The 13,049-nt window shown below is 45.9% G+C and overlaps 1 long non-coding RNA gene across 1 annotated transcript in view; it reads right to left on the bottom strand.

Moving 5' to 3' along the window:
- Window positions 1-11,101, bottom strand: part of LOC119966003 — a 24,314-nt gene extending 13,213 nt beyond the window's left edge. Inside the window, exons 1-2 of the long non-coding RNA XR_005460657.1 lie at window positions 10,862-11,101; window positions 3,957-3,959 (exon numbers count right to left, since the gene is read on the bottom strand). This is a non-coding gene — a long non-coding RNA (uncharacterized LOC119966003). The remainder of the gene's footprint in view (window positions 1-3,956; window positions 3,960-10,861) is intronic.
- Between the last annotated feature and the right edge of the window lie 1,948 nt (window positions 11,102-13,049).

Here is a 13,049-nt window from a genome sequence, read left to right as displayed (position 1 = left end):
GGAAGGTTCTCCACTGTTCCTCAACTGTTCCACCATAAAGTCTTAGCTCCCAGTCTACCTTAGCTAGTTCTTCTTTCATCCCCTTGTAATCTCCTTTGTTTAAACACAAAACACTAGTATTTGATTTTACTTTCTCACCCTCCATCTGTATTTTAAATTCCACCATATTGTGATCGCTCCTTCCGAGAGGATCCCTAACTATGAGATCATGAATCAATCCTGTCTCATTACACAGGACAAGATCTAGGACCGCTTGTTCCCTCGTAGGTTCCATTACATACTGTTCTAGGAAACTATCGCGGATACATTCTATAAACTCCTCCTCACGGTTGCCTTGACCGACCTGGTTAAACCAATCGACATGTATGTAGATTAAAATCCCCCATGATAACTGCTGTACCATTTCTACATGCATCAGTTATTTCTTTGTTTATTGCCTGCCCCACCATATCGTTACTATTTGGTGGCCGATAGACTACTCCTATCAGTGACTTTTTCGCCTTACTATTCCTGATTTCCACCCAAATGGATTCAACCTTATCCTCCATAGCACCGATGTCATCCCTTACTATTGCCCGGATGTCATCCTTAAATAACAGAGCAACACCACCTCCCTTACCATCCACTCTGTCCTTCCGAATAGTTTGATACCCTCGGATATTTAACTCCCAGTCGTGACCATCCTTTAACCATGTTTCAGTAATGGCCACTAAATCATAGTCATTTACGATGATTTGTGCCACCAACTCATTTACTTTATTCCGAATACTACGAGCATTCAGGTAAAGTACACTTATGTTGGTTTTTTTACCTCTGTTTTGAATCTTAACATCTCCAGTTTTATTCCTTTTGTTATTACTGGGCCTATTCACTGTGCTCCCCTCAGTCACTGTACCTTGTACTGTCGCCCTTATGGATTTCTGACTATGTCTTCTCTGCCTTGCACTTTTCCCCTTACTTCCTTTTGTTTCTGTCCCTGTTTTACTACCTTCCAACTTCCAGCATTGGTTCCCATCCCATCGGGTTTGATGGCAAGCTAAGGCCCAAAACCAAACTATAAATAAATGCCTATAAACATGTGCCTCGGCCATATTGGGGAATGTAAAATATGTATGCCGGCTAAAGGGGGCGGCCACAATTGTTGTTATGAAGATGCTTACCTGTAAATATACATGTTAAATTTTTGTGTTTTCTTTTTTTCTCTCTAATAATTTGTAATTTGTCATATATAAAATATGAAAACTCAATAAAAAACATTTATAAAAAAAAAAGACTTGGATGAGGGAGCTGAAGGGTGGGTCAGTAAATTTGCAGATGATACGAAGATTGGTGGAGTTGTAGATAGTGAGGAGGGCTGTTGTCGGCTGCAAAGCGACATAGATAGGATACAGAGCTGGGCTGAGAAGTGGCAGATGGAGTTTAACCCTGACAAGTGTGAGGTTGTCCATTTTGGAAGGACAAATATGAATGCGGAATATAGGATTAACTGTAGGGTTCTTGGCAATGTAGAGGAGCAGAGAGATCTTGGGGTCAATGTTCATAGATCTTTGAAAGTTGCCACTCAAGTGGATAGAGCAGTGAAGAAGGCCTATGGTGTGCTAGCGTTCATTAACAGAGGGATTGAGTTTAAGAGCCGTGAGGTGATGATGCAGCTGTACAAAACCTTGGTCAGGCCACATTTGGAGTACTGTGTGCAGTTCTGGTCGTCTCATTTTAGGAAGGCTGTGGAAACTTTGGAAAAGGTGCAAAGGAGATTTACCAGGATGTTGCCTGGAATGGAGAGTAGGTCTTACAAGGAAAGGTTGAGGGTGCTCGGCCTTTCCTCATTAGAACGGAGAAGGATGAGGGGCCACTTGATAGAGGTTTATAAAATGATCAGGGGAATAGATAGAGTAAACAGTCAGAGACTTTTTCCCCGGGTGGAACAAATCATTACAAGGGGACATAAATTTAAGGTGAATGGTGGAAGATATAAGGGGGATGTCAGAGGTAGGTTCTTTACCCAGAGAGTAGTGGGGGCATGGAATGCACTGCCTGTGGAAGTAGTTGAGTCGGAAACATTAGGGGCCTTCAAGCGGCTATTGGATAGGTACATGGATTATGGTAGAATAATGGAGTGTAGATTAATTTGTTCTTAAGGGCAGCACGGCAGCATTGTGGATAGCACAATTGCTTCATAGTTCCAGGGTCCCAGGTTCGATTCTGGCTTGGGTCACTGTCTGTGTGGAGTCTGCACATCCTCCCCGTGTGTGCGTGGGTTTCCTCCGGGTGCTCCGGTTTCCTCCCACAGTCCAAAGATGTGCAGATTGGGTGGATTGGCCATGATAAATTGCCCTTAGATTATCGCAGAATTTTGGACACTTTGATTAAACTAGAACAAAAGTTCGGCACAACATCGTGGGCCGAAGGGCCTGTTTTGTGCTGTATTTCTCTATGTTCTATGTTCTATGTTCTAACACTGTACATACTGGTTTTGGCCGAATGGTGTGCAGGAAGGGTGATCCTGATGAGAACTGTTGGAGCTCGTCAACTTGGAAACAGAATTGCTGCTCGCATAAATACCTGGTGATGGCGTGAAACTAGAACCTTGCATCTGATAGGAATATGCCGTTTGGCCAGGCTGGGGTGCAGCAAATCCTGGGCTGTAACTAAGGCATCCAGTCTGTAGTGCAGATTGCGCTTGCGGTAGTCCTCCTTCAGTCTACATTCCATTCATGGGCAATCCATAGTGCTGGCCTGTTTGAGAAAATGCTGCATAGACTGCTGGCTGCTGCATTCCTGAATACTGGGTTTGTCCAGCATAAGCTGTCATTGGCTGCACTGCTGGTGTGGAAAAAATGTGTGGAGACAGCTGTGGTGAATATTGGTGTATTCCTCTTGGACTGTAGCCACTACTTATTATTACTGACCCAGTGTAATTGCCAAGTGATCCATCTCCTGTCGTAATGGCATCTACTGTCACCCTGAGCGTGCCGTCACTGAGGTTGTGGCACTTCCTGTCTGGAGTAAAGTCCGGCTTACATGAATCAGAGTCGGCGTTTGGTTGCTCCCCATCTGGAGTCTGGTCTGTTTTAACTGAGTCAGTGTTGGTTTGTTGATGCTCCCCGTCTGGAGTCTGTTTTGTGTCACCTGAGTCAGTTGTGGTTTGTCGGTGCTCCTCGTCCGGCGTCTTAGCAGGTTCACTGGAGTCAGCTGAGATTTCTTGAAGCTGCACGTCTGGAGTCAGAACATGCAGGAATGCATTGACTTGTGGAGAGGTTCCAGTGAATGAGGTTGGAAGTATTGTGGTGTCACCGGAGTCACCAGTGGTCTCACTGTGATCATCGAGTGCCTCTGTACACATTAGCTGAGGTCTGTCACTCTGCACATCTTGCATGGGAGGTGGGATGCTGTCGTCACTCGTCTCACATACCGTGGGTAGAGCCTCAGTAGCTGCTTGTTGTTTACTTGGGTTGGGTAAATTGTCAGAGTCTTCATCTGGTGGCGTAAACAATGTGGGTGAACTGTCATTGTCGTGCTGTTGTTCTTCACTTGGGCTTGGACTGTCACCGTCGCCTTGTTCTGCACTGGAGCATGATAGACCGTCATGGTCGTCCTGCTGTGCTCTGGAGCGTGGTGGACTGTCATGGTCTTCTTGCTGTTTACTTGAGTATGGCAGATTTGCATCGTCTGCTGCTAATTGGTCAGAGGGGGTTACTAGGCCCTCAGGGTCTTGTTCCTGCTCGGACTGCGCGTCAGAGGCTTGCGTTGCTTCCATCGTGGAGGCTGTACATGAGCTCGCTGTGGAGGCTTGTGACACTGGAGTCACTTCTTGTTCGTGCAAGGACTGCGGTGTGGAGTCTTGCGTGTCTTCTATCGTGGAGTCTGGAACACTTAGCAGCGCGTGGACCACGCTCTGTGTGGCAGCAGGCCGCTCTCTGTGTGGCAGCAGGCCTCTCTCTGTGGGCTTGTACCACTCTCTGTCTGTTGGTTTCAGGCCGCAGCATAATCCCGCACTCACAAGTCGGGATGTCGTAGATGCTGTGCTGATGATCCTCAAATGCGAAGAATGAATCCGCGTCTGCGTCGGATTCGGTACAGGGGTCGCCATTTTTTATGAAAAAACCTTCATCCGAGTCGTAGTCCTCTCGGACCATATCATCACTGTCTGCGTTGGCATTGGGCTCGCGAGGTCCAGAGAAAATATAAAGGTCGGTATCGAAGTATTCAAGGTCGGAATCACCGGTTTGGGAGTAGGTGTGGATTCCTGGTTAATTTGCTGTCAGTCTAGATTCAATAAAATCTGAGATGGATTTGCAGGTATCATATCATTTAATAATAACCAACTTGCAAGGCTGACTCAATCCATAGGACCTCAGGACACACACACTGTCTTCTGAGAGCCCAGAATAAAGAGAGAGAGTGTACAAAGAAACTTCTGCTGATATATTCAAAATCACAGTAAGATTCACATATAAGCTTCCCATTGGTCATTCTATACACCTCCTGACCTGGCCCTATATCCAGATTGGTCGCTTTGCATTTGTAATCCCATCATCCTTTGCACCATGCTCACCACGAGGCAAAGCTCCCCTCCCCCGAGCTATGAAACTTCTGCTTTCCTTTGTTCTGTCTGTGACCACAGTGCCCTCAGGGTCCTAGTGCCTAATTTTATCACATTCATTTATTCATTTCCTCATTCCCTCCTTTTATCATTTCATGATAAACTATCATTCCTACCTGCAGTTATGGCCCCTCAACTAGGAAAACTTGTTGCTGCATTTCTAAATCCTACTGCAGCACCTCATCGGCCGCTGCATGCTCGTGGATCCTAACAGTCAAGACTCTGGCGGCGGCTATCTGTTCCACGGCACCCTGCATTTTACCCATCACGCATTTAAGGATGATCGTGCCCACAAAGATGCAGGCGAGATAGTCAAGAGCATAACGGTTCTGCATGACAGACAACCTGAGTTGAGATAATTCCCTGGTTAGTGCCCCAAGGGCCCCTAAGGTCTCGTTTCCCAGGATGGTAAGGCCGCAAATAAAATACTTCCTATCGTTGACCGCCAAGGAACCCCCCATACCCCCCCAGTGTCTAGGCGCTCAGAATTCCCCATCCGGCTGAGTGGCCCCGGTTGGGTGCTGGAACCTGAGGTTTCTTCCAACCTTCGCAGAATTCGGCTGAGACTGACCGACGCCCCAATTTATGGTGCAGTCTCCACTCAGTGGGGCAGGGGACTGTGGTGGGGACTAGAGTCCCGATAGCAATTTGGCGGGGAAACGGGAGTGACTAAACATTGGCCGCTGTACCATTAAAGAAAAAGTAGTATCCTTGCTCCGTGTACCGGCTAGCATCACAATCAGTGTATTGGTTGAGCAGGGAACCCCCAGTAGCTCATTTCATCCAGCTTTGGAAAGCCCATTCGGGCCTCATAGCAATGCAGAACGCCCTAGACTCAACAGTGATATGAGAGACATTCGCCCAGCTACAAAGGAACTGGATGCCTAGCGTCAACGGGACACAAGTGGCATTGTAACAGGCACATTGACCTGATGTCAGGGTTATGCAATTATGCAACACTTTGGATCAGTACAAGTGGAGGGCAGACATGTTATATTCATTTTCATCTCTACCAGCAACAGCCGTACCTCATATGACAATTCTCATATGACCGGGAATCTCTATTGGGAGTGAAGGGGCTAGATATATATGCCCTCCACCGTTGAAGCTTATCCTAGTGAGAGTGGGAATTATCCCCAGGAAGGGGAAGGCGAATAGCCGGTGGGCCGAACCTGGATCGGAAGGAAGAGTAACTTGCGCGGGCGGTGGCTCGGAACGCTGACAATGAACCACAGTTTGGAGAGTGCCCCAAAGCGGTGAAACAGAAAATAACCTAGACACCGATGTGGGGTTTGGGTAGCAGACAACCCTCCCCTGGCCATACAAGCGGTGGTAAATCTAGAAGAGATTCATACCGTCCAGGTTTCCCTCATTCCGGATCCTAAATAAATTAAGTACATCTCCTGATAATCTACATCTGGTTGTACCTCCCCTCTTACACAGCCCTTCCTCTGTCTAGTCCCTCTTTCTCTCTCACAACCTCTTCCTACCCCCTCCTCATAGTCTGATTTTACCTGTAAGGCATCAAGGTTAACACATCCAAAATCAAATTTACATATGCTCCAAAAACAAGGCAATGTCCATGCAGTCTTCCCTTCCCATCGTTGGGACCGGTGCAATTGCGTCATAAGTCCTGCATGGTCCGTTAACCAGATGACCTTCCATGAGTCGATACCACGTCCTCGTATATGGGGGCAGCGAAGAACGTCATCTTTGCAGAGGTGGAATGTCCGGGTACTTCGGTTGGGGTTACAGATGTAGATGATATTCCCCTGTTCCATTACCGCCGCCGATGTCACTCTAAGCGAGGCGTTGCCGAAGATCACACAGGCGGCGTGTAGCCACCCCATCATGCTTCACACCTGTAAAATAGCGCTGGGGAAGGGAGGCAGGTTAGTGACCGACCTTTTACAGTGGTGGAGGTAGACCCAAACACTCCACCCCTCCACTTTAACTGCAGTGGGGGTGGTAAGGAGAACTTGGAAAGGCCCCTCCCATCGTGGCTCTAACCCTTTCCGAGTCCAATTTTTGACCATGACATAACGACCAGGCTGCACTGAGAGCGAGCTATGTGATAGGGACGGTGACGAGTGAGCTGCACGGTACTGGCCATGGAGCTCCTTGAGGGCGTTAGTGAGGGCTAGAACATAGTTAGTCCTTTCTTTAGTCAGATGGTGAACCTGGACCAATCTGGGAACAGGCAGGTTCCAGGGTGTTCTAATGGGCCTGCCGGAAAAGACTCGGCAGGAGAGAGCCAGGCCGATCCTGCAGGTGTGACCTACAGCTGAATGAGGACACCGGAGAGCAACTTAAGCCATGTCGGCCCCGTGTCCGCTCTTAATTTAGCCAATTTAGTTTTGAGGGTCTGATTATGTCTCTCAACCAACCCGGCTGACTGCGGTCTGTCCACACAGTCTAACTGCTAACATATCCCCAACTGGGAGCAGAACTCCTTGTTAATCTGTCCAATCAAATGAGGCCCGTTAACAGAACTTAACTGAGCCGGTATTCCGTACATAAACACCTCATCACATTTTTACAGCCTTTGGCTCTCCGTCCTCTTCCGTCTGGTGTCATGGTCACCAGTGACGAGATGTCATCTTTGGTGAATAATGATGGGCCAAGCCTATCGGCAGCATCCGAGCCCTAGCCAGCGTACAACACATATTAAAGCATCCAATGATTGTGCAGTATACAATTATAATAACAAGTATTATCAATCCATGCAGCAGGTAAATCCCCATGACCAAGCTATGAGAGATAACCCCGAACTGAATCTGACTAGATAGATAGCCATCCTCAATACTACTGTGTTTCCCTTAGGATTTATATCCTTCTTATAGTTATACTGACTAGCAACTATCCCTCAGCCTTGTCATTCGTGATTACATGTCAGGATTTGTAAACTGTGCAGGAAAATCAATGGTAAATGCATCCATCTCGCAGACCAGTGTCAATAGACCCTTTGTGAGGTGCTTTCCTCAAGTCCAATCACCGTGAACCATAGCTGGCGCCACTCAGGAAGGTAACACAATAGCCATTCCGGTTGTTCCACTACCTCCAAGGCATCTGACTACCTCGGGGCAGTAGCACCATAAAAGCGTCCTCATGTCCCTTAGAAGCAGCCCACAACTCAGTCCATCAGCGACCAAAAGGTCCTTATCCCTCACTGGGATTTTTTGTAGGAAGTGCTTTCCGTTTCCCATAGGAATGGTAATTGCTGATATTTTGTATCATGCACTGATTATCTTGCTTTAGTAATTGCAGGAGCGTCAACCAATCCTGTTTCTCTCCTTCTGACTTCCTGACTCTGACGTCAAACATTGTACTGAATCATGTAGCCCGCCAGCCCTGGCTTACTTGAGACAATAGCTCCGTTTTCTTCAACCCCCTGTTGTCTGTTATCATTTTCCTTACCGCATGGAGTGTATACTTGCCATTATTTGGTTTTTCTTAAACACCACGCGCGCACTTAGTACAGGTAACTTCTTGTGGTTACAACCCAATTGAATTTATACATAACATTCCCAAACAACTTACAGGACATTTAGTCTGTAACAACTGTTATACTCTCCAATGCTATATTGGTTACAAATTTCCCCTCGCGGCAGCAAGCTGCTAATATTCTAGACCAGTGCCTCTCAAAGTGTGGTACGTGTACGCACCGGTACGTGGAGTGTTTCCAGAAAAGAAAGAGACAGTAATCCTGGATTGGCTTGTTTCGCTCACCGGTCCCTGGCACATTGGGAAAAAAACTGCCGGTACGCCACATCAGATAGTTTGAGATGCACTGTTCCAGACTACTGTCATTTAAAATATGGGGGTTCCTCGTCAGTCACTGCTGTCTGCCGAGACCCTTAATAACTCCTCCGCGTAATACGTCCCTCCTGGAGACCACAGATCACCCATCAGCTAACGTCCCGTTAGAGATGTCTGACCGGAGGTTTCAGTATTCAGTAATAATTTGATATTTTGATTTGTTGCTAACCCGTAAGGTTTTTCTTCCGGGCTCTATCATTCAATTCCCTCAAACATGTAGCCAATTGTATCATTAGTTTTTTCCCATACTGTCTGAAACATTCTTCTGCAGAGTGTTGTTCAGGTTCTTCATCGGTATGATCGTTGCTTGATCTGAAACTAAAACGAACAGGTCAAAGGCGGAGAGGGCCCTATTTCTTAATTTGTATCTTCCTATCCGTGCTTGGATATTCCAGAAGTACCATCTAGCATAGCCCACGTACTGCCTCACAAATCGATACCATAAGTCTGTCACTTGTCTACAAGATTGCACAGCCTTTTAAAGTCACATTGTTGTCGGCCAAATTATCCTTGCAGTAATTGCACGTTGTCATTAATCTATCCCACTTACACTGACACTTATGTAGCATGGTGGTTAGCACAAATGCTTCACAGCTCCAGGATCCCAGGCTCGACTCCCGGCTGGGTCACTGTCTGTGCGGAGTCCGTACGTCCCCCCCCCCCGGTGTGCGTGGGTTTCCTCCCACAGTCCAAAGATGTGCGGGGTTACGTGGATTGGCCATGCTAAATTGCCCGTAGTGTCCCAACAGCAAGGCCAAGGGGGAGGGGAAGCCGTTGAGCCACGGGTATAGGGTGGATACGTGGGTCTGAGTGGGGCGATCATTGCTCGGCACAACATCGAGGGCCGAAGGGCCTGCCCTGTGCTGCACTGCTCCATGCTCTTGGATTCAAAATCCCCTCTGTGGTCACAAACCTCAATCATTAAAGTTGCCTGATATTCCACAAAACAATCAGGACAAACCTAAATGCCCCAAATCTCCCTGGGGGCTGCAGCATCCCATCGCTGTCTTTGCAAATGCATTATCCATTCTCCTGAATACTCAGTATCTGACCGTCTCCTGGGTTTCATATGACTACTACCAGTCCAAACAATCGGGCTACAGAATGCCCCACAATCCAGACTTGTGGTTTCCTGATACTCACTGTGAACCATTTTAATCTGAGGGCCATTAATCACCGCCCTTGTGGCCTGTTAAGCCTCCTCCGTCTGATATTGCACCCCTGAGTGAGATGCGAAGAATCTCAAACTCCTCCCCTTTTGCTCACCCAGTGATCCAATCTGGTCAAAACCTTCCCTTGATACATTCCTGATAGTGCTACTGCATTTACTTTAATTACTTTATTTTGATGACGACCGGATTTGTATGAAAGTAAGATCCAAACATGACATTTGAACTTTATCAGCTGTCCAATCAATGCTGCTAACAGGTTTTAAATCACTGTCTTCTCCCCCATCGGATCATTTGTTTTAATTGTGATACAATGTCTTTTGCTCCAGACACCATGCTGCTCTAATTCAACTGTGTACCCAGAATCTGAACAATCTTGTCTTTACATTTTACAGCTTCACGGATGATGTTCCCTGAAGTCTTAGTTGGTAGCTTCACCCAAACTTCCTCTAAATTAGCAATTGGTTTTAATATCTTAATTTTTCTGCATCAATTTTTTCATTAAATATTTCCCTGCAATCAGATTCTCATTTCCTGATACTGCAATTAATTCTCTTAATCTAACTTCTGGTCCAATATCTTTATTCTCCAAATCTCCTTCTTCAATGTCTATAACATGGTAAACATCATTATTTCTGCAAGTGACTTTTCGTGCTCGTCGGGCACTAGGACCCTGCGGAGCCATGCAGTACAGCTTACACAAAGCTGTCTGCTTGAACATCTCTTTGTGTGAATTTCGTGCAGAGCACATTGCTCTGCCGGCCATTTATAACTTCGAATTGATTTGAAACTATTGTATTTATTTCCCCCATTTATTTATTTATTTTTTTCAGCCAAGACTATGCCGAGTTGCAACTAATCATTTACGAATCCCAATTTATACAGTTTGATTTCAATTTTTGTTTTCTTCTTCCTGAGAATTATGTTTAATTAACATCATTATTACTAAGGTTCTGAAGAACTTTCAAATACTTACTCCGTTTTAACTCTCACTTTAATACCTCCTAAAACACAACATTTCACAAAACTAGGAACAGAGGTTATCACATTCTTATCAAACAGACTCATTCATTCATTGGAGATCTCCATTCAGACAAAGGAATTCACATCCGTATACGTGCATTCATCAACACACAAGTCATTTATAACCCAATTCTGTTTCATTCAAACAACCCATATATTCGCGAAGCTATAATTGAACGGAATTGAACTGTCCGCAAACATCCCATCAGCGGTCCTTCACTGAACTGTTTCGCGACATCACATCAACCCGGTACGGACCTTAACCAATTTTTTAATCAAATTAGAATAGAACGGAATTGAACTGTGCGCCAACATCCCATCAGCGGTCTTTTACTGAACTGTTGCGCGACATCACATCAATCCGTTAAAGACCTTAACCGAATTAAAGTATAATTTAATAGAGCCAATTTTTAATTTGCTACTCACATGCAACGGAGTAACCAGGCAACATCCCATCAGACACCAACTGAACTGTTCGCCTCATGCAACTGAGGAACCAGGCAACATCCCATCAGACACCAACTGAACTGTTCGCCTCATTCCAAAACTTAACCAAACCTGCAATGACTGAAATAAAATCTTTGAATCCATCAGACTGACCTTTGATTTCGTCGAGGCAATCGAACCTAATCAAATGCGAGTAATTAGACTGTTAGCAGAATACGAGACAGAGGAAAAGCGATATAAAGATATCGTGGGCCCATAATTCCTCTCTCGCCGTCTGAAAGCATTCCAATTCTGATTTCGCAGATGAAAGGCAAGATAGTCGAGAAATCCCAATTTCGGCACCAAATGTGGATTCCTGGTTAATTTGCTGTCAGTCTAGATTCAATAAAATCTGAGATGGATTTGCAGGTATCATATCATTTAATAATAACCAACTTGCAAGGCTGACTCAATCCATAGGACCTCAGGACACACACACTGTCTTCTGAGAGCCCAGAATAAAGAGAGAGAGTGTACAAAGAAACTTCTGCTGATATATTCAAAATCACAGTAAGATTCACATATAAGCTTCCCATTGGTCATTCTATACACCTCCTGACCTGGCCCTATATCCAGATTGGTCGCTTTGCATTTGTAATCCCATCATCCTTTGCACCATGCTCACCACGAGGCAAAGCTCCCCTCCCCCGAGCTATGAAACTTCTGCTTTCCTTTGTTCTGTCTGTGACCACAGTGCCCTCAGGGTCCTAGTGCCTAATTTTATCACATTCATTTATTCATTTCCTCATAGGTACCAGCTTGGAGGTTCTTTGGAGGTAAATTTCATTTTCTGGTTCAATTTGAGGCATTGTGTTGTCATTCCAGGTGAAAGAGGCTTGTTTTTCGGCTTTAAGGGATTTTTTTCCCCTTTAAATGGGCGCGGTCCAGGCCTCTAATGTCATGACGCATGTGACGTCAGACGTAGGAAGCGTTTGCGCATGCGCATATCGCTGTTCCTGTACTGGGGGCTGTTTTCGCGATTGCACATGCGCGACTTATCACACATGAGCAAATGGACCTTCCCGTTCTGTGCGTTCTCGCGCAACTGCACATGTGCAGTACCTTTAGAAAGATGGCCGCCGATCAAAATTGTTCTCTGCTCCGGGATCTTGGCCTCGTGGTGAGTACTGGCGCTTCTCTTACATTTTCTTGCTGGTTGGAGTGTGTTTTCCTCACAGTATTTACCGAATTTGTCCAGGACTGCCTGGAAGTTGCTCCTGTTTTGCCTTTTGGATAACTTGAATTTTTTAAAGATTTCTTCTGCTCTGGCACCGGTGATGGTGAGCAGAAGCTCTGTCTTTTCAGCATCGGCCACATCTTGTAGGTCGGCTGAACATAGAACATAGAACGATACAGCGCAGTACAGGCCCTTCGGCCCTCGATGTTGCACCGACATGGAAAAAATCTAAAGGCCATCTAACCTACACTATGCCCTTATCATCCATATGCTTATCCAATAAATTTTTAAATGCCCTCAATGTTGGCATGTTCACTACTGTTGCAGGTAGGGCATTCCACGGCCTCACCACTCTTTGCGTAAAAAACCCACCTCTGACCTCTGTCCTATATCTATTACCCCTCAATTTAAGGCTATGTCCCCTCGTGCTAGCCACCTCCATCCGCGGGAGAAGGCTCTCGCTGTCCACCCTATCTAACCCTCTGATCATTTTGTATGCCTCTATTAAGTCACCTCTTAACCTTCTTCTCTCTAACGAAAACAACCTCAAGTCCATCAGCCTTTCCTCATAAGATTTTCCCTCCATACCAGGCAACATCCTGGTAAATCTCCTCTGCACCCGTTCCAAAGCTTCCACGTCCTTCCTATAATGAGGCGACCAGAACTGTACGCAATACTCCAAATGCGGCCGTATTAGAGTTTTGTACAACTGCAACATGACCTCATGGCTCCGGAACTCAATCCCTCTACCAATAAAGGCCAACACACCATA

Source organism: Scyliorhinus canicula, chromosome 5, assembly GCF_902713615.1.
Source record: "Scyliorhinus canicula chromosome 5, sScyCan1.1, whole genome shotgun sequence".
Lineage (NCBI taxonomy): Eukaryota > Metazoa > Chordata > Chondrichthyes > Carcharhiniformes > Scyliorhinidae > Scyliorhinus > Scyliorhinus canicula.
The sequence above is the reverse complement of the archived record's forward strand: the minus strand, read 5'-3'. Positions and strand labels throughout refer to the sequence as shown.